Source organism: Arvicanthis niloticus, chromosome 8, assembly GCF_011762505.2.
Source record: "Arvicanthis niloticus isolate mArvNil1 chromosome 8, mArvNil1.pat.X, whole genome shotgun sequence".
NCBI lineage: Eukaryota > Metazoa > Chordata > Mammalia > Rodentia > Muridae > Arvicanthis > Arvicanthis niloticus.
In genome coordinates, this window is record NC_047665.1 from 73,994,395 (window position 1) to 74,013,660 (window position 19,266).

General features: G+C 40.5%; 1 long non-coding RNA gene across 2 annotated transcripts in view; it reads right to left on the reverse strand.

Moving 5' to 3' along the window:
- The window catches only part of LOC117713933 (uncharacterized), a 63,409-nt gene that overhangs the window by 9,777 nt on the left and 34,366 nt on the right, over window positions 1-19,266 (reverse strand). Inside the window, exon 7 of one of the 2 annotated variants that reach the window (XR_004607479.2) lies at window positions 9,124-9,405. The exons of the other annotated variant lie outside the window; for it this stretch is intronic. This is a non-coding gene — a long non-coding RNA (uncharacterized LOC117713933). Of the gene's footprint in view, window positions 1-9,123; window positions 9,406-19,266 lie in introns of those variants that run through there. 2 annotated transcript variants of the gene reach the window in all.

Sequence of the window (19,266 nt, forward strand, 5' to 3'; positions counted from 1 at the left end):
AGTTACTTGATTTTAAGAGGTGATGCATGGGGATTATAACCCACTAACTGGCTTAAGACTTATTTACCTAGGTGCACTGTAACAAGCGCTTATCAAAATAAATGCACTTGGTTTTTCCAGTTAGAATGTGTCTTAGTTTAGTTCTTTTCTTTATTGGATATTTTATGTATTTACATTTCAAATGTTATTCTCTTTCCTGGTTTCCCCTCAGGAACCCCCCTTAGTTTAGTTTCTATAACTGTGATAAACACCATGAGTATAAGCAACTTCAAGAGGAAAGGGTTGACTTCACCTGACAGCTTAGAGTCTTTCCTGAAATGGAGTAAGTGAGGAACCTGGAAGCAGACACTGAAGCAGAAGCAATGAAGGGAAACTGCTTACTAACTTGCTCCATCTGGTTTGCTCGGCCTGCTTTCTTATAGCTCCCAGGACCACATGCCCAGGTGGCTGTGCTCTCCCACATCAGGTGACCCTGGTTTATAGTAAGTTGACAACAATAATAATTGCACACAGGAGGCCACGGTGGCACTGCAGTCACTGTCACAAGCTTTAGAACTTCAGGAGTCGTTCTGTGCCGCACGGTTCCCACGGCAGCCATGCTGTCTCACTGAGCCGTGTGCGCAGTTCTCTATCAACACTTCGCCCACATGTACCAGTTCCCACATTCTTTGAAATGTATATCTTCTCCCATTGCTAAGCATGCATTGTAAAAAGTCTTATTTAAAAAGAATCAGCTGGAAGTTGAGGCTTTTATACCAGTGCCCCAGACTGCTCTCCCTGAGTCATCTATGTTACAGTTTGTATATGCTTGACTCAGGGAGCACTATTTGGAGGTGTGGCCTTCTTGGAGTAGGTGTGTCTCTATGGGTGTGAGCTTTAAGACCCCAGCTGCCTGGAAGCCAGTCTTTCACTAGCAGCCTTCAGATGAAGGTGTAGAACTCTTAGCTCCTCCTGCACCGTGCCTGCCCAGATGCTGCCCTGTTCCCACCTTGATGAGAATAGACTGAACCTCTGGACCTGTAAGCCAGCCACAATTAAATGTTATCCTTTATAAGACTTGCCTTGGTCATGGTGTCTGTTTACAGCTATAAAACTCTCACTAAGACAATCTATAATACCACCCTCATGGGAGAATTCCAGAAATAATAGTTGGATACTGAATACATTATATTCCATCGAAGACTTATGCCTTACAGTGGCTTTATGGAGTAGGTTCTGGTATTATCAGAGTCACAGATGTCAAGTGTGGTCACTCATACGTTGACACACACCTACAGTGGCAGGATTTGAATACTGCAGCCTGAATTCACTCCTCTTATAGGTGACATTATGTTGCCTCTGTCCAGGTCATTCAGTTTGCAGCAGCTGCATGTATGCACGAGTATATGTATGCCCATGTGTGCATAGTGATCAAGTGAGGATTTCATAGGCTCTATTTTCTGAGATGGGGGGTTCTTACTATGTAGCCCAGGAAGGGCTTGTGCTACCATACCCAAATAGCACAGACTTTAAATTCAACCCAAGACTGAATATAATTTGAGCTCATGCCCATAGGTTATGCAGTTTTCTGTATGACTTAAATGACTTGCTTCCTCACTGATAAGGTCATTGCAGGTTCATGGGAAGGGAGTCTGAGAAAGCACCTTCTCTCTTTCCCCTTGGCTTTGTTATTGTTGGATTTAATTTGCTTGTTTTTTATTCCTTTCTTTCTTTTCTTTCTTTTTTTTTTTTTGAGATATGATCTTCCTATATAATCCTAGAATTCATTATGTAAACCAGGTTGTCCTTGAACGTGTAATAATCCTCCTGCCTCAGCCTCCTTATGTGGTGGCCACATCTAGCCCTTCCCTTTGGTGTTGATTCAGTCATTTAATCTGGCTGATCTGGTCAGTCCTTTTTCTTTAATGTGAGTCTTAGGGACAATACGTCCGAATGCATGATGGGAGTGGCGAGCTCTCCTTCCACATGGCTGTTCTTCAGCTCAGTTCCCAGTGACATCAAATACAGGAAGTTCTCAGGGACCTGCCTTTCCACGACAATGGGGTACTGTAGGGGAGGGAGACCTATGACAACATTTGACATTTTGTTGCACATTTTTTTTCCCTTGCATTTCCTCGGTCTCAAATCAGAGTATTTCCTTTCTCTGGCACATATTGGCACATATCACATTGCCATAAGAACCATTTGGGCACCTGCTCCGGTGTTTCATCAGCTATTTATAGAGATTTGTAAATGGTGAGAAAGGTGGAGATTGGTCTCTACTCAAGCTAACTTATGGTAACATTTTTAGTTCAAGCTGTGAATAGTGAAATGGGCCCTCGACTGTCAACGGGTCCCCAGTTTTGCTGAGCAAGCCACACCCTCTGCAGAAAGAGGAGCCGACTCTGTCAGGACAGCCCCTGAGGATCTGCCAGTGTTCAAACAGCTTCTGGCCACCATATGAGGACACTTCAGGAGATCTTCAAAGGGCTTGACTTCTTGCAACTATGGTGGTTAATATTGATTTGTGAATTCGATAGGATCTGGAGTCAGCTAGTCTGTCTCCTGTGAGGGAGTCTCTAGACTGGGTTCATTGTAATGGGAAGAGCAGCCTTAAATGTAGGTAGTGCCATTTTATGTGCTGGGTCCCAGACGGAGTAGAAGTGGAGGAGCAGAGCTGAGTTCAGCCCTCATCTTTCTGTGCACCCCCATCTGTGCATCCCCACTACGCATTGAAACTGGCCAGCTACCTCAAGTGTCAGTCACCAGGATGTCCCTGCCATGATGAACTGTGCCCTCAAATTATGAGCCCAAATGGCCTCTCCCTTCCTTAAGCTGCTTCTGTCTGAGCAACAGTGCAGTGAACGGTGGGCGAAGAGTGGAGGCTTTAACAACCAAGAGCAGAGAGCTTTCCTTCTAGGAAAGTGCCACAGAACACGGGAGCTGGGGAGATGGCTGGGGGGGGGGGGGGGGTTGCGGTGCAAATGAGAGAGCTGACATCTGGAGCCCCCTAACCCATGCAGATGCCTGCAGAGACAGGGGACCTCAAAGCAGGCCAGTTGGCGTAACTAATCTAATTGCCAGGTTCTAGGTTCAAGGGAAGATACTGGATGTTAACCTCTGCTCTCCACATGCACACACATGGGGGCACATGTGCTCCCATGTAGAAACAGCACACACACACACACACATACACAAGAATACAAAGACAGTTTGTTTATGTTGTCTGGCAGGGGAAGCACGTTTTTGTTGTTTTTGCACAAACCACAAGTGTCAATTAGCAAAGCTTCCTGTGTGTCAGTACCTGAAAATCACCACAGTCTTGATTTCAGACTGAGCCAGTTGTGTCTTGATATTGAAACTCTTCACTCCAGTCCTTGCCTCCAGACAGGAAGTATTTCACTGGTTTGGAGCATAGAGTTGTCCATGTGCTTTGGGATATCTTCAAGCCCACAGTCCAGTGGTTGTGGAGCCATCCCTGACTTGTCACACAGAAAGGAAGACAAGAACATCTCCACAGATGTTATCACAGAATGGAGAACATGTTCTTCAGAGCCAGAAAAGCTGGTTCCACTTTGTGAACTGTCATCTGTACAAGGACCTAGCCTCTTGGGGCTTCACTGTCCTTTTCTCAAAACTGAGGAGGATATAAACCCCATGTGTGTGGGTGGTTGACAGTACTGGAGGCACACACTACCATTCCCAGAGCATCCTCTCTGCTCTCCGAACTTTATGTGTCGTGACCTATTTCATATTCACAGCTCTAGGAGGTAGATTTTGTTGTGGTCCAAGGAAAAGCCTGCTGCACAGAAATAGACACGGTGGGAACCATTGTTGCTAATGACCATGGTATCCTTGATATTGATATAACTTAAAGTGGTACCGCTAACCATACATGTGTGCAAGGCCAGTGGAAATGTATTCATTTAAATGCGTTATAAGAACAAGAGGTATGAGATAGATCATTTCTGGCTTCTCCCTCCATAATAAGCAAGCATACTTATTTTAAATGGGTCTTCTGGCCTAAACAGCCCGATAAATGTGTGATTAGAAACTGGAATTATCTGTAAGTTCTAGAGAGGAGAGAGAAGGAGGACTGGGGGATGAATAAAGAAATGGCTTTTTTTAAAAAAAAAAAAAATGCCCCCAAAATAAGGGTAAGAATATCCAGTCTGAAGGAGGTTGTAGCAGAATCAACGGCTTAAAACCCATGTCACATCAGTGAATTGTAGGAACACCACAGCCTGAAATCTTCCTGAGAGGAACAAACAAGCTATGGAAAACTGCCCACAGAGACATCAGGAAACATCAGCTGTCCCACAGACCATGCCCTAAGCCAGAGGGCAGCTGAGAAATGCCTTCAAAATGCTCAGGAGAAATTGTTTCAAACCTAAAATACTCAACCCAGGCATGCTGTCAATCAATCCTGACAAGCATTTAAAAATTCAAAAGCTCAAAAAAAAAAATATCTTTTATGGCTGCTCTTTCCCTCCTGGAGAATGGCCTCTTCAAGAAAGAGGAAGCTGTTGAAGAAAAGGAAGGCCTGAGATACAGGAAACAAGATGTGGGAGACAACAGACATCCCAGGTGTTAGAGAAAGGAGGTTCTAGAACAGCATCTGTGCGGCATCCTTAGATAGCAATGTCCCCCTTGAGCAAAAGGATTGAAAGTTGTAGGAGAGAATTCTCTAGAGTTCATTTACTGGCTGTGTTTAACCTCTGGAAATGTATTTAGTTGTTTGACATGTTACAACACAAGAGAACTTAGCCAGAGGTTGATACATAGAAACCAAGCAAATAAAAATATAAAGAAGGAGATATTAATTCTATATAAAAAAAAATAGTTGTACAAAGGTGGAGTGACAATACCAGTATCCTGTCTGACTCAGCAGTGTGAGATGGAGAAGCCCTCCAAAGGTGTAAACAAGGAAGGGAGTTCAGCCTGAGAGCTGACCATGCTTCAGGAAACGGGTGTAGAGACTAAGGAACAAGCTATATTCCCCATGCTATAAGTGGCTTCTCTCAAGCATGCAGGACAGGAAACATTACTTGAGAGGACAGAGATATCTCTAACAGCTGGATTTTTGCTGTCTCTGGGAAGTCAGTCTCCAGATTAAGAGTTTCAGGGAGGTGAGTATTGGCTCCCAAAAATAAGAATTGAGGTTTTTAGATTTCAAAATGTACTAACAGGTCATTTGTTACTCTGCACAGTAATAATGAAAATAAGTTATTTCTAAAAGGCTCATTTTAAATAGGCAGCATAGCCTGAGTTGAAATGTAAGGAATTGCTTTTAGATTCATTCTAATGGTAAAGACTGCTTTACTCTTAGCAAAAAACAAACAAGCAATCCAGAACACCGACCAGACACACACGCATTAGGAAATTATTTCTAATGCCCCAAACTACTATAAACTGGAAAAAGGAAAGAAGGCAGTGTGAAAAAAAGAGCCAAAGTTAACACAAGAAGAGAACTTGCTGCCTGTGGGCCAGTCACACTGAAAGACAGGTTGTGAAGTTTGTCTCTTCAGCTGGAAACAGGAAGACAGATGACCCCGAGACCCTGCAGCCTTCCACGTGCACCAAGCAGAGGAAGCAGGAACCGGAACCGGAAGGTGGACAGTAGATAACCAGCCAGACTGCTGATTTGAAGCTGCCTGCTAAACAGATTTATTCTTTCTTTGGAGATGAAAATATGGACATCTAAAGGAGAGCAACTGGTTATGACGTGTGGGGTGGGGTAGGGCGGTGGGGAGAGATGGTTCCTGAGAGTTTACATGACAAACAGTTGTCTTGTTTGGAGAGACAGAAAGGTGAAGAGCAATAAATGAACTTGGAAGCAGGGATCCCTCTGCCTCACTGGAAACAGATCCTGAGTCTAAATTAATATCCCTTTCTATCCTACAATATGATCCAGCTGCACCACGTCTGGGTATATGACTGAGAATCAAAGTCAGCTCAATATATAGATTGCTGCACTGTTCTGGTAGCCAACTGTGGAATCAGCCTAGGCATCCAGAGGAGGAAACAGGTAAAGGAAGTGCAATAGAGTCTCATTCAGCCACAAAGGAGACTGCAAAGATATCACCTAAAGGAAAATGGTAGAAGTGGAGGTCACAATGTTAAGTGAAATAAGCCAGACTCACAAATACTGCATGCGTTCTCTCATATTTGTAATTCAGAGTGTGTGCATGTGTGGGTCTGTGTTTGTCTGTGTGTGTGTGTGCCTGTGTTCTCTGTGTGTTTATCTGTTGTGTGTGTGTCTGTGTACAACTCTGTGTGTGTTTATGTGTGTATCTCTGTGTGTGTGTCCATCTGTCTGTCTGTGTAGACATGAAAAAGGTGGACTCCCAGGGTTATGGAAGGGAGAGGAGGGGATAAGGGAACAGAAATGGTTTGTTATCTCCATGTCTGAAAACGCCATATTGGCTCATTTGAGTATAATTTAATTGTGCTCACTTAATACAGGCAAACAAAACCACTCCCTCCCCTTGTGTGTATTTTAATAACTGATAGTGCTGCCTGCATTTCCAAATATTTTAATCTCCTGGGTAAAATGGTATCCATGGGGATAACAATATGCAGTTAAGAGCCATTTTAATGCTATGTTCCTCTAGCAGAATAAGTAATAGGCTTTCATGTAGGGCCATGACCGATCTAATCTCAGGTTTGCAGTCATAGTAATGGTGTCAGGCATGAGTTCCATTTAAATCCTTAAATCCAATGTTTAGAAGTGGTTGCTTGTTCCCATAACATTGGGTCACCATTGCACCAGTAGGTGATCTTTCTGGGAGGTTGTCATCGATTGACTACTCTTCCCTTTCAACAGTTTGCACCGCACCTTCCAGCATTCTGCATCCTGGTTAGTGAGTAAAGCTTTCAGTGAATACCAGCTCCATTTATCCATGGTCTGTGACCTAAGTATAAGATATTTTCAGCAATAGGGGATTACCATCAGATTGTGGAAACCAAATAAACTCCAAGCACCAGCATATGTTACATTTTGGGGGAACTGTTAAATATATTTTTAATCATAATTAGGGTAGTTAATTTTATATCAACTTGACACAAGCTAGAGTCATTTGGAAAGAGGGGACTGGAACTGCAAAAAAAAAAAAAAAAAAAAAAAAAAAAAAAAAAAAATTGGCCCCACCAGATTGGCCTGTGGGAAAGCCTGTGTGTATTTATTTGATTGATGATTTCTATAGGAGGGCCCAGCTCACTGTTGGTGGTGCTACACCTAGGCTGGTGGTCCAAGAAAGCAGGCCGAGCAAGCCAGGGAGAGAAAACCAGGAAGCAGGACTCCTCCATGGCCAAAGCTCTGGACCCCAGGTTCCTGCCCTGTTTGAGCACTGCCCCAACTTTCATTTGTGATCAACTACGTTAAAATTAATCCACCTCAACTTGCTTTTGGCCATGGTGTTTATCACAGCAATAGAAACTCATTTAAGATGGTAACCATGTATGGTCACAATGATTCTAGAACTAACACAGTGCAGGCCTTGAGGGCTCCTTTCCCTCAAGTCTGCTGCAGAAGAAAAGCGAAGCGAGTCTTCCCCAGAACCCTTGCTCTCCTCAGTCACCTTTTGTCTTATTGCTGCTTTCTTCCAGCTGGCCCATAAACTCATCTCTGCCAACTGCTGGAGGCCAATTACTGCAAAAGCTAATTATAATTTAATTAATTTTTTAAAACTGAATATGATTGAAAATAAACAGGAACATAAAATTTCACTTCCTCCAGGTACCTGTATCACCTATAACATATATCTACACCAGACCATACTTTACACATTGAGATGCTCAAAGTCTCTACGTTTAGTGAGATCTACATGGTTATATGAGTAAGATATAACCCTGCTCTTGCTGGGAATTAGTTCTTATTGAGATAACTGATGGTCCTTGTTAGTCATAGCGGATGGACAGGAAGTTTAGTCCAGTTTATTTCCCTTCCATGGTAATAAGATGATTGAAAAGCACATTTACTAAACAATACCATTGAGCACTGCAATCTAGGTTCTCATGACCATTGTAGGCCAAAGCTTACAGAAAATCTTGTCATTATTAACCTTGCCTTGCTTGCAAGATACTGAGAGGGAAAAAAAAAAAAAAACAATGTTAAAGTCTATATGGGAAATCTGGGCCAGGGAAATGGCCCTAGCTGTGTGATCATGACTGGGATTAAGATCCACAGAGCAAGCAAGCATGACCATTGCCTATAGTGTCACTCAAGAGGCACAGACTGTGGGCACCCTGGGCAAGTAGACAAGCTAGCCAGAATTGGCAAGCCCTAGGTTTAAGAAGGGACTTCATCTCAGTAGAGATACAGAAAGACATCTGATGTCCACCTATGACTTCCACACGTATGTGTATCTGCATATGTGTCACACATATGTGAACTTGATACACACATGAATGTATAATATGCTCACATATATGGAACAATATAGGACATGTATACAGACATTTGCTAAATTACTTCTTAGGAAATTCTGGTTGGAGATTGGTGGATTTTGTAGTTATAATTTCATGAAAGGACAGAAAAGTCCAATTACTCAGAATCTCAACTACATATTTAATCCTGGGATAAATTCATGGTGTTTATATCCAACTTCCCTTGCCGTGCACTGCCTACAAATACAGTATTCTTTTAAATGCAATTTCTAATTGTAACACAGTTCTATTTTGATGTGACTGGATCTCTATTTCTGTAACTAAAAAACAAATTATTTCAGTGTGAAATTCAAGATTAATCAACTTTGAGTAGTCATAGAAAGTATATTATCATATAATTATTATATCTATCCTATGAAAACTCTCCACTGATTGTCACTTGGCAACAAGAGTACAAGGTCAATAAATGCGGAGTCCAGACAGCCATTGAAGTCCCCAATCTAGTTGGCTAATTATACACAGGATTCTTGACATATCTCACCTGCAAGGGACACTAGGAAATCACAGTCAGTATGGGAGCCCAGACAGGGCAAACTTGGATATCTATGTTCCTTCCACGTTCCTCACCAACTTGAAGGTACTGGCACCTAGCAGGATCTCTATATGTCTCTGTCTCTGTCTCTCTGTCTCTCTCTCTGTCTCTGTGTGTGTGTGTGTGTGTTTAATCAAGACACAAAGCAGAGAGCTTATTTATGATATAACTTTAATTAAAAGACCAATGAGAGTAGCCATGCTCCTTAAGCCCCTGTGTCTGGAAGGCTTATAACGCACACTTCACTAGGGCTGCAGAATTTCCGGGGCATCAGGTCTGAAGTGGGGCCTGAGAATCTGGATTTCCAATGGTCTGCAGAAGATGATGGCAGAGAGAGGTGCATGTGATGAAGAGAAACGTAAGGTGGTCTCCACTACGTTTGTGCCCTCCTCTTGAAAATAGGCAAAACCAAAGTATGTCAGGATACTCAAAATATGTCAGGCTTCCTAAGGTTAAAAGAAAAAAATGTCTACTAATATGGCAAGATTTTTCCTTAATTAACAAAAATTATACATACATGCTTATGCTTCAATACATTTGCCCACTGTGGAATACTCAAGTCAAAGTCAATACACACACACTCCCAAAGAGTTATATTTCTCTGTGGCAAGACTATTAAAAATCCTTTCTTTGGGCATTTTTAAAGTTATAATTTACTACTTTTAGTTATAATCACAGTATAGTGCAACTGCATGCCAGAGTATCCTCCTGTCTGTGCCTCGGAACCTACTCTTCTGGCTTTCCACATTCGCTGATGCTCCACACTCCTTAGCTGGTTTAGAATTTCCCATGCCAGTGAGACCATGCAATGTTGGTTTTTTTCAGTGCCTGGCTTATTTCACTTAACATACTGATCTGTAGTTCACATCAGCACAAATGTTCAGATTTCATTTTATATGGCTGAATAGTATTCCTTGGCTTATGTGGAATACACATATTCCACATTTTCTTTATTTATTGTGTGAAGGGCACTAACACTCTTTCAATTCCTTTGCTACTGTAAATAGCACTGCAAAAAACCATGGGGATGCAGAGGTCTCTTCTCCATGGACACAGGTATGTATGTATTATGTATGTATGTAATGTATGTATGTGTGACTGCAGTGTGACTTCTGGGGCATATAGCAGCTCAAGTTTCCTTTTGGACTCACTAACAAACCCACGTTCCTGTGAACATTGTTTGTGAAAGTTCACTTTTCCCCAAATCTGTATCAGCACCAGCGGTCTTCTGAGAACAGCCATCCTTAGAGTAAGGTGGTGGTATCAGCACACGTTTCTATGATGGTTAGTGGGACTCCATTTTTTTTCTTCTGCCTATGAATCACATGGTGGTCTTCTGAGAAATGTCTACTGAAGTCTTTTGTCCAGGTTATTTTTATTACTGAAGCACAGTTGGAGTTTAATAAGAGATTTTAATATGGATTTTAAGCATAGTGGGAGCAGGGAGCCATCCCCAAGAGCATAGGAGTGGGGTTCTCAAAGGAAAGTTGCTTCTTAGCCATTTAAAAATTTGAAATTTATTTTTGACTATTGTTTTGAGTTCCTCATTTATTCTAAATATTAACTCCTTGTTTTGCAGTTTGCAATGTTTAAAGGAAGGTGAAGAGACAGAATGCCTCGTTGTTGTATCCCAATGAGAAAACAGAAGTCACACCTCGCCATCGTCATCGTCGTCGTCATCATCATCATCATCATCACTCAGCCTAATGAATATTTATTAGCTGACTAGTATTTGCAAGACTTTGGTTAGCCCAGCTAAGGATTTAAAAGTTCCATAGTTCTTTTCCTCAAAAAGCTGTCTGTGTTAATAAGAGGGATAACAGAAGCACACAGGCAACTTTTCTTCAACACAGATTATACTAACAGTCCCAGGAGAGATGCAAGCCCGGTGTTCCAGCACTATAAAGGAAGAAAGGTCACATCTGGCTGGGACTAGAAGTGTTTAGCAGAAAGTGAGGCATAGGAGAAAGAGATTACTAACAATAAGTAGATCACCATAAACAGATCGGAAGAGCCAAGGGGCAGACAGTAGATCTCTTCCAGGAAGATGCATGATGTAAGCAGACTGTGGAGGTACAGAGAAATAGCACGTTCGCAGAGCACCAGTGACCTATGTTCCTCAGCGTGCACCCCAGGATGCCTGCAGCTGCTTTGCAGATACCTCAGGCTGTGGATGGACAGAAACTGCACGTCTGCATGCAGCCTGTGCCCATCCCATGTCCATTACTCTTCTCCAGCACAGGGTGTGCTGTACCTCTGAGCCTCACATCTGGGATGATTTTTGAAGATGAGACCAAACTGAGCCACACAGTGAGATCCTCAAAAATTTGAAATATCTAATAATGCCACGTAAATGTTCTGCAAAGATGCTGCAAAAAGACACCATGCTGTATTATTTAGGGAACCATGACAGTTAAAACTGCATGTTCAATAGAGGCAGGACTCTTCCTTAAGCACTTTGATCTGTGGCTGGTTGAATCTGTGTATAAGAATTTAGGATTATAAGGGTCAAGAATAGAGTGGGCTGACACCCAAGTACCAACAGAGGAGCGGGGCGAAACAAGTAAGTCACAAAGATTCCAAATAAATAAATAAATAAATAAATAAATAAATAAATAAATACCAAAAAAACCCCCATGAGTGTGTCTATGAGTGTGTATGTCTATATGAGTGTATGTGTGTATGAGAGTATGTATACGTATGTGTGTGTGTGTACCCATACACATTGCATATACAAGGAGATCACATGACAACTTGTAGAAGTCAGTTCTCTCATGTGGGTCTCAGGGAAACAGCTCAGGTTATCATGTTTGGCAGCAAGTGCCTTTACCCTCTGAGCCATTTTACCTGATTTTATATATATATATATACATATATATATATATATATATATATATATATGTGTGTGTGTGTGTGTGTGTGTGTGTGTGTATGTTGTGTATATACTATACCGTGAATGTGTATTATGTATCGTGTGTTTATGTATATGTGTATATGTTATATGTGGAGTGTATATGGTGTGTGTGTCTATGGTGTGTATGTATGGCTAGATGGTTTTAGAGTAGATAACCTGGTATTTGTGTGGTATGTGATTGTGTGTGTGTGCGTATGTGTGTGTGTGTGTGTGGTATATGTGTGAAGCTCCAAATGTTAAATGAGGTTGTGAAATTGGGAGGGGCTAGGGAGCTCATGCTGGTGGCAGAGCCTGAAATGGCACTGGAATTCCCTGGCCAGGATGACTTGATGAGTCAGCAATCTCTAGTTCCTTCTTTCGTGCTAGCAGGAGTGATCCGAGGCTGTACTGAAGCTTTATTTTACATATTAATGCATGTGAGAGGGGGGTAGGTGGAGTGGTATGCAACCTGGTAATAACAGAATATGTACTTTCACACATATGCATCCCTTGGTCCACTCCTGTACATTGCAAGAATACACAATCAAAAACTAGAAACAGGCATGGTGGGGATGCTTTAAATAAGGGATGACAGGAGACACAGGATTCCATAATTCGTAGGGAAATAACCTACTTGGTGAGTTGGCTCCGACCTTCTGTTTTTCTGGCTGTTTACATGTACTGGGGTTTATGACTTACTCATGATTCGAACTTGGCATCCATACTCCAGAGGCTTACCTAACTGCCACTGTGCTCTTTGTCTGGGATCTTCTCACTTAATAAGGACAGCAGGATCTCAACTACTTCTCTACACAGACCCAGAAATAGGACCAGAGCCAGCAGACAACTTTCTGTCTCCACATTCCCCATTTCTGCATCCAGAAAGGTGTTTCCCTACCACAGAGCTAACAATAAGCCTAGGATGTAGAAGAAAAGATGACATGTTTTCTGTGTGTTAAGTAAGATCCACTTCCTGGAAAATTGAGGTTTTGTTATATTACTGGTAATTTCTTTAAAAATTTAAAGACCATATTTAAATTACAAACATTAAAAATTCTCTTTCCTTTAAATGAGAATTGCTAGATTTTTTCCAAAACTAATGTCTGCCATAAGAATTTAGTTTAATATTGTTAAGTGACTTTATTCAACAATGTATAGAAAGTTGGGCTTTTAAAAAGACAGTGTCTTGTTATACAGCTCTCTGTGTCATCTGAAATTTCCTTGCAGCAATTCCCCTGCCTTTGCTTCCTTAGTGATGGGAGTTCAGGGGTTACGAGCACACTGTCTTCAATGGAAAGGGCAATGAGAAAAATGAAGGTCCACTCTAGAGTATGATAGAGTTGCTATGGATACACTAGTGCAGCCAATGGGCAGGCTCAAAGGAGGATGAGGAAACACACAAAACATCCGATTACACATGGCAGTAACCTACTGGAGCAACCTCGAAGGGAGGCTGAGGTGCAGGCATCTCTGAGGGTGAGCTGCCCGTGCTGGGAACAGCGGAGGGGCTCCAGCTGCAGTCTATGCTGAACTCTGCCAGCTCTGGTTCTAGACTCTCTGACTTGCCTGGAGGGAAGGCCAGTGAGGGAGAGAAACAACAGAACTTGGGGTCTTGAAGTACTGACATAGAAACACTAGAGGTTTAAGGGGGGCAATTCTTGACTAGAAAAGGTTGCTAAAGTCTCAGAGACCCACATGGGAGATTTCACCCGGGATCACCTAAGCTCTGAGGTTGTAGAAGGTGGAAAATGAAGAAAAGAAAGCTGTGAGTTTCCGACTGATTGGAAAATGAGAGAATTAAGGACTCTTCAGCCACATCATGCAAACACTGCTGTGGAGAGGTTCAGCCTCACCCAGTGGGAGCTAAGCCACGCCCTAAGCTACATGGTATATGTGCCCAGTCTTTATTGTCTACCCAGAGAAGAAAGCGTAAATTTTGCTAGAGAAAAAATATGGTCAGGAGTCTCTATGTTTTTTTTTAATGTATTATATCTAGACTTCAATAAAAAATATTACCCAGAAGCTACACTTAGTGGCACACTATATGTTTTAAGTGTATCAGGAGGCCTGGGCAAGAGCAGCTAAGGCCAGCTTATACTACAAATGTGTGTTATACTACAAATGTGTGTCAAGAACATAATAAGGAAATAAACGAATAAATACATAAATGCTTATGTTCTAAGGATCATATTTTTAAAAAAAAAACACTCCATGATTATGAAATTAAGGACTGTGAAGTAACTGTAATTAATCTGGTCAATGAAATAGAAGAATGTAATGAAAATATATTAAAATATTTTAAATGTCAAGATAGTAACTCAGCGTACTGATTTAACAACAGGTCTTTATGAGATTAAACGCACAAGCTTAAAAGTAGAATAAACCAATATCCTGATGTTGATGAGCAGAGTACACGGAAGAATAGATGTTGACATGCCCATAGTGGAAACAGCCAAGAGATGTGTGCCTGGAGTCTCCAGAAGGGATTCAGGGAATGAAGCCTCAGTAGCATCTGAAGAGATAAAAGTGCATGACTCCAGGGTTACAAGATGGTCCAGGGCAAGTAAAGGTCCCGCCACCAACCCTCACAACTTGACTTTGATTCCTGGGACTCCATATTGGAAGATGAATAGCAACTTCTGTACGTTGTCCTCTGCCAACCACAGGTACATCACTGCACATACATATGTCCTCCAACACATATACATACATACGAACACACTTGTGTTCATACATGAATAAATAGTATAACAATTTTAAAGAGGCTATTCCAAATAATGAAAGGTCTTTAAGACATAGATCATTAAGTTCTTCAAACCTCAAGAAGAAAAATTCAAAAGTAAAGATAACTATTCCTAGAACACAAACTTAAACTATATTTAATCAGAGGGAAAAATTACCTTCAAAAGGATCGATAGGTTGGTTAATAAGTTCTCAACAGAAATAATAGAAAACAAAAAATAGCACTGCATATTTAAGTGCTAAAGAGAATAACTGTGGGTCTACAAGTGTCTCCAATAAAATCCTAAAAAATGAAGTGAAACATGTGACCATTTCAATAGATACTGAAAATGTATTTCACAAAATTCAAGGTACTCTCATGATAAAAGTCCTGATGAAGCTTGAAATAGACAGAGTACATCTCAAAATAATAGAGCTATACAAAACAAACCCATTGCTAACATTACACTCAATGATTTAAAAAAAAGTACCCTGGGCATTTCATTTTTAATCAAAGTCTGGAATAAGACATGGCTGTCTGATTTTCTTTACTCTTTTAAAGCTATTGGAGTCTTAGAATACTTCAATACAGTTATTGAAGTCTTAGAGAAATAAGACAAGAAAGATATAAAAGAGATAAAAAATATAAAAGAAATCAAATTCTCCCTACTTATAGATGATGTGAGTGTATACTTAAAAGACTACAGACTCTATTAGAAAGCCTTCTGATAAACACTTTTATTAAAGTTTCAAGATACAAAATATCTTTCATATACACCAACAACACATTTCTGAGAAAGAAATTAGGACAAGCATTTTATTGACAATGCTTTGAAGGAAGGAAGGAAGGAAAGAAGGAAGGAAGGAAGGAAAGAAGGAAGGGCCCAGGAATAAACCTAACCAAGTGAAAGACATACATGGAAACATTTTTACACTGAAAAGGGAAACGGGAAGACACTGGATGATGGAAAGACCTTCCATGTTTCTGGGCCAGCAGAATTCATATAATCAAATTACTATTTTACTGAAAATAATTTATAAATTCAAAGCAACCCCTGTCAAAAATTGCAATGGCATTATTCACAGGATTGGGAAAATATAAGAATGTAGAAGCAACACAAAAACACAAGTAGAAGGAACACTGCTGGCAGTGTCCCAAGAGCTGACCTCAAACGACACTTCAGAGTCACAGCGGCAAAGGCAGACGTGTAGTCAACGGGAGCAAACAGAGGGCCCAGGAACAAACCCACACATCTGTAGCCACATGAAGTTTGATAAAGGTGTAAAATAAAGTGGGAAAGGGCAACCAATTCAACAAATGGAGTTCACAAACTGGATATTCATCTGCAGAAGGATGGAATTAGATCCGTATCTCTTAGCCACCACAAAGGCCATTCAAAGTGGATCAAAGACCTTAAGATATGAAGTGTTGAACTTCTAGAAAAAAAAAAAGAACAGGAAAAATATTTCAAGATATAAACATAGACAAGAGCTTCCTGCACAGGAATCCAATGGTACGGGAATAACCTTGAAAATTGACAGATGAAATTACATCAATTACAAATCTTCACAGCCAGGGGAACCAGCAACAGAGCAAACAGACAGCCTATAGGAGAGGAGAAAGAGGCAACTAGACTTAAACAAGCATAATACACAACCAACTGCAAAAATTAAACAAGAAAAAACAAAACCTGGCAACTAATGGATTGGTAAGATGCCAACTCCTACCAGTCAGAATGCCCATAATCCAGAGAGCAAAAGACAACAAAGTCTGCTAAGAGGGCCACTTGTACTTTGGGAGTGGTGGTGTAAAATCGTGCAGCCACTATGGAAACCAGTGGGCATACTTCTCAAGGGCTAAAATTAGAACTAACATATGTCCTCTTAGCATCCACCTAAAAAACTCTCTATCCTGTCACAGCGGTACTTACATATCCATCTTCATTGCTGCTCTATTGGCAATAGCAAGAAAATGTAATTAGCTTATATATCCATTGACAGATGGATGAATAATGAAAATGTAGCAGAATGCACAATGGCATCCCAGTCATCCATAAGAAAAACCCAAATTATAAAATTTGTAGGAAAATGAATGGAAGCAGAAATATTATATTAAGTGGGATATGACAGGTTCAGAAAGATAAATACTGCATGTTCTCTTTCACCTGCAGATCCTACATTTGGTGTAATCTGTGTACGCTGTGAGGATGGTAATAGGCCACAGAATGAGGAAGGAGGCTATGAAACAGGGAAAAGAGGTACTGAGGAAGGAGGTGGGATACGCGTGACGTGAATGTGACAACGAGGCTGCTGGGCACGGAAGGGCACAAAGGGGTGAGAGAATGGGGGCAAGGTAGAAAAGGAGAGATAACAAAAACAAATTCTTTTTGAAAATGCCATAATTAAATCTACTACTTTTTACATTAATTTTTATGTACTAAAGCTCTTTCAAATTGAAAAGTATTTTAAAACCACAGTAACGTGACATAGCTAGCCATGGTGGTATATACTTATAATCTCAACTCTATACTAAAGGTCTCAGGTCTCTCCCAAGGAAAATTATGAGTTCTAGGCTGGGCTGGGAAAAATAGTGGAATCTTGTATTTTAAAATGTGATATGAGCACAATTTATGAAAACTGACCCTGAGATCAATTTCTGCCACTAGGCCAACAACTCCAGGTAGACATAAGCATTCCTCAGAGGCAAAGACTGAGAAGAAAGCACTGACACCTCGAAGGGCAAGTACTGAGGACTCAGAAGGTGGTGGTGATGCTTGGTCCCTCAGAATAGAAACTGTGTGAAGAATGAAAACACAAAAATAAGAAGCCAAAGAGGAAAAACTGAATGTAAAAGCTATTGGGTCCTGGCATTATCCAGAAAACACCAAAAAAAATCACCTCCTTCAGATTACTGTGTCCAGAATGTGAGCTGCCATCTCCACAAGAGTCATTAGAGAAAAGTTAAAGAATGGAAAACAAATTAACAAGGAAACCAAGTAATGAAAACCTGGTACATGTGGACAAGGAGAACACAGGAGAGCCAAACGGGAAGACATAGAAGTGATTTCAAGAAAATGTAAATGAATCAAATATTCCAAATGAAGGACTGGGATTACTGAAAACACAATGCAAAGTCAGAAATATCTACAATGGTTTACTTATATGAGATACACTTAAATTTGAAGACTGGATTTGAAAGTACAAGAAAGAAAAATGACTCTTTAATTACCATAATAGATGAATAGATGTTAAAACAAGATACATAAGTAATAAAGAGAGAAGTTTCATAGTGATGGAGATATCAATCTGCAAGAAAATAAGAGGTTTGAACACATAAGTCAGAAATTAATACCACTAAAAAAGGATATTGATCAGACTATAATCAAGTAGGGATTTTAACACACACATTTAGTAACTGGTGGAATTATCAGGTCACTTTAGTAGGACTCCAGAGACTTAATAACTAATAAACTAATAAACTCAGTCAAGAATCATCAAAAAGCAGCATGCTTGGCACACCGGCCAAATTCAGTTGTGTGTGGGTTCATAAAACACGCCTCGGCAAAGGGGACACGAGTCAGTAAGTGCATCTCTTACTACAAGAAGAAATTACAACACATTATAGCAAGAAAAGTACTCAAACAACACAAAGAAAAAGTATAACGGAAATACAACAATACTCCGAGCTGAATTATAACAAAGAAAAAATTTCATAGTTCACAGTAGGAACATAGTTACTTAGCAGGAAATCATGTCTGGATGCTATTTATGAGAAAAGAAAAATGCAATGGGCAATGTTTTCATCTAAATCCTAAAACGTCTAGAATAAGAAAAGCCCATCACTCCTAAGAAAAGTGAAATGATTTAAACTCAGAATTCCTGTAGAGCCCACATTAGACAGAATTTGAGTAACCTATAAAACGTATTAGAGCAACATGCCATCTTTCTGCTCGGCTCTCTGCCTAGAGCAGCCATCTTGTTATACCATCTTTCTGTTCGGCTCTCTGCCTGGAGCCACAGACATTATTAATTAATACCTGTCATAGCAGGTAATTATCACTGTTCTTTCTACTTGAAGTCAGTGACTACACTTTTCCCTATCCTAATTCTGAACCACAAGCAAAATTCCCCACATGAGTTGGACACAATCTTTATATAAATCCTTCCTAGGTTCCACAGAAATTCTGGGTTTAAATCCTGCTTTGACTAGCTGCCTGCTTATAAGCTGGTATAGATAAAAGTGTGAATCAATTGTTTTAAAGATGGTATAAAGATATTTTGCTCTAATATGCCTCACAGGATACTCAAGTTATGTATAACATGGGCTCCGCGGGAATCTTGGGTTACTATCATGCTTAGCAAAATAGAAAAGGCCTAAGAATAGGCACATACAGTATTTTAGTTTACTTCATTTGTTTTGGATTGTTTTAACTTTCAAAATGGGTGTGATTCTGAGTTTTGTGGTTATATTATTCCTCTGGAAGAGGTCAATATAAAGGTTTATCTGGTTACTGGCTCAGGGATATGCTGATTTGGGAGAAAGGTTTTGTCTTTGCCTTTTTAGAAAAGGTGATTGGTGTCTATACACCTTCCAGAGTAATATGGATCAGATTTGATAGAGAGAGACGCCCAGAGAACTAGATTCCAGAAAATCAAACAAAAAAGTTATCTTGATGATACTAAAATTTTGTTT